At 36.5% G+C, this 3,565-nt stretch overlaps 1 pseudogene; it reads left to right on the top strand.

The window, feature by feature from the left end:
* Positions 1-673: 673 nt before the first annotated feature.
* On the top strand, positions 674-2,589 carry LOC149266282 (putative protein arginine N-methyltransferase 6 pseudogene; annotated as a pseudogene).
* Positions 2,590-3,565: the final 976 nt, after the last annotated feature.

The following is a 3,565-nucleotide window of genomic DNA, read 5'->3' as shown; positions in this document are numbered from 1 at the left end:
TTTCCTCACCTCATGGAAGATCTGCACGCACTAGGGACCATTTCTTCCTAAGGGAGGAATAATCTAGGTGGATATTGGTGACCACCCACCTATTCCACCTAGACCTCCAGTTCGTTTCATTTTTTTCTTTGTTTATTTCAACATTTACTATTTTTAGCATTTTGTGGGTCTTGAACTTCTAGAGCTGTTTTGACTCCTTAAACGACATTTTTTTGAGGTCCGCAGCAAGCCCATAACCATAGGCATGGGCCTACTGCAAATCCTGTATTACTTGGAGAGACCTTTCCAACAAGGTATCAGATGCGCTAAACAAAGATAATATGACTAACTTACGACCCCAGAAAGTTGTCTTCCCAACTAACCCCAACAGGGCCCACCAACTCTTGGCATTCCATCTCTTGGGGTTAGGGTTGTGGTTTTTTAGGGTTTTCCCTTGTTGTTAAATAAGGAATAGGCCCTTGAGCTTCATTGTAACACAGTTTAGAGGCATGTAGTTGCCACATCTCTTCTCAGAGATAAGCTACCATCACCCGAGCTAGTTTATTTCCATTCTGTTTGTAAGCATATTTGAGTATTCTAATATTAATGAAATGAAGTGTTATTTCTGCTCCATCTTTGTATTTAAGGTTATATCTATATTTTGTTGCATTCTTGTTAAAGTTCAGATCAAACCATGGATTCGTTACGCTTCTCTGTTGCGCTTTTACAAAGGCATCAAAATTTGATGAGGAATCAGGTTTTTGGCACTTTTGTCTGTGTAGGAGGCTTTTGTGAATATTTGGATCATCTCTATTGTAGCTCATTCTCGCACAGCTAAAACATCAAATATCTTCATGAAAGTTCCAACACAAGATTAAATCTTGCAAAATTTTATGGCACCTAATAATATTTTCTGACAGCTCTACAAAGGGAAGACATTCTTGCTTTTATGATAGATGTCAAACCACAGAGAAATGGCCATGATTTTGATATATTTTACTATTCTCCAGCAGGGCAGAAGTGTCGTTCAAAGTTGTATGTTGTTCGTCATTTAGGACTTGTAATATATTGTAACGAACAAGAGAATAATGCTTCATTATATAAAAGTAAATAGAAGGCCTTGTGTTCAACATTTCCGAGAAAAAGGAAGGAGTTCACGAGGTGCAAATGCATAAATATAATTTTATCAAGCGTACAAAGTTGCATACATAATAATGAATGTAGCCCCAGCAACAAGAGTGATGATCATTCCTATGATATGGATGTTGAGCCCAACTCTCAAAAGATGAAGAGAAATAAAAGAGAGTGTGGACCTGTTGTAGATGAAAATGCTTTACATCAAACAAAATCCAAGGTCGACTTGCCTGTACAATATGAATATTTTTCTATTTAATGTCTTGGTACCATTGATCCTCGGCCTACATATCATGATAGTCTCCATATATGGCCTATAGGATATTGCTCCACCTGGCATGATACATTTACCGGGTCATTATTTACATCTGAAGTGATTGATGGGGGCTTTCCTGGACTTATTTTATGGGTAACAAGACGTCCTTGCACAGCGTTACCAAACTCAAACCCAACTGCTTCAAATGTCCTATTTATTTCAACTTGCAAAAACCTTCAAGTTGACAATAAAGTTCAAGAACCTGCTATTGGGTTTGAAGCAACAAATGAGCAGGATAATGAGATATAGATGCTTCTTGCAGATCCTAAGGATTCTATTTATGCATATTTTTCGGCGTTTGATCAGGAATTTGCAACTGGAAATGCTAATAATTTTCTGGATGTTGGATGTAATTTTCTGGATGTTGGATGTGGCACATGAATACTATATATATTTTTTGCATTAGCTAGTGCTAGAAAGGTTTATGCAGTCGATGCAAGTGACATAACAGTGCAGGAAACATAAGTTATTAAAGAAAATAACTTATCTGATAAGATCACGGTTGAGGAGGTAGATTTCATTATATTGGAATGGATGGGTTACATTATTTTATATGAGAGCATGTTTTCTAGTGTAATCGTTGCAAGAGATCATTGTCTCAATTTAGGAGGGATATTTTTGTCTTCTCATACGACATTGTACATGGCACCAGTTACACATCCTGAATGATACAACGAAAGAATTGACTTCTGGCAAAACTTTTATGGAATTGATATGTCTGTGATGCTACCAATGGAAAAGCAGTGTGCCTTTGAGGAGACTTGCATCGAAACAATTACAGCAGAAAATGTCTTGACATGGGAAATTGTTATCAAACAAATTTATTGTAGCACTGTCACAATACAGGAGTTAGAATGAGTTACTGCAAGTTTCAGTGTGTCGTCTATGATGAAAGCATCCCTGCATGATTTTGCATTATGGTTTGATGTTTCATTTAGAGGGAATGCAACAACATTTAGTGATACCCAGTCAGAATCATTAATAGACAGCTCATCATCTAGAGATTTTCGTGGAAATGGTGTACATCATCGAAAAGATGTGTTAAATCACTTAGTATCCTTGTACTATCAACTGTTCTTGAGGAAGCCCGCGGCCATTGGGCACATAATTTTCTCTATATCTACGATCGTTTAGAGGTGAAGCAAGACCCAATGCTATAGGTGCATCCTCTACTAAGATTTCAGTGGCAACACTGCCTCCTCGAGCACATTCAGTTTATTACCAAGATGAAATTTCTCAATAGAATCTTGAATATCCACAATTCTCTCGTTGTGAATTGCATCCACCTTTTCGTAAATCCTCAACGTTGGGCTCATCCCATTTGTAAATCAGAATATTACCACAGAAACACTATATCAATTTGAAAAGCGTTCAAGGCAAGAAATACGATTCTATGCAACGAGTCAACATGGAATATATGACACTACTACGTATCAGTTGTTTTATCGTCAGAATCCTTTGTTTAAGACTACGTCATCTAAATGTGTCAATAATATGCAATCCTATAACGGTAAAAATGTAGAAGTTATTGTTAATGTTCACTATGGATGTAACCATGTAGCCTCGATCCTTCTTGAGCGGCATATATGCCTATTTTTCGATCACATAGTATCACTATTTCAAACTTAAATTCCGACATTTTTAACTCATTCATATCATAATTCCACAACTTGTCGTGAAATCACATCTTACAACTTGTTGTGAAATCACATCTTACACTTTGTGGTTGATTATCATTAGTTTTATTAGATTTTCTATGATTAGAGATGATTTCATCATGATTTACTAATGATGGTTTTCTTGTAAGTTCATTTGCGGCAGGGTTCCATTGCCAAAATTCTTCACAAGCCAATTAAACTAGTTGCTAGACATTGAGTATAGAATAAATTCTTGTAGTTAAAAAAATCAAATTTGTGAGAAATTGGAGAAGAATATTAATACTCTGACACATGGGTTTCTTTAAGAGTGCCCTCATTCATGTAACTCAGAAACGGTTTGGAAACATTCATTACCATGAAGGAGTTATAGTCAGAGGTATATTCCAGCACAATCTTAAGTACGAAATTAAGGCCAAATTCATGGTTTGTCTATTTTCGGCCACAACCACGATTTGGATGAATCTCTTCGAGCTCGAAA

Source organism: Pinus tabuliformis, chromosome 6 (assembly GCF_031772625.1).
Source record: "Pinus tabuliformis cultivar Carrire ecotype Pingquan chromosome 6, CPIR1, whole genome shotgun sequence".
Classification (NCBI taxonomy): domain Eukaryota; kingdom Viridiplantae; phylum Streptophyta; class Pinopsida; order Pinales; family Pinaceae; genus Pinus; species Pinus tabuliformis.
The sequence above is the reverse complement of the archived record's forward strand: the minus strand, read 5'-3'. Positions and strand labels throughout refer to the sequence as shown.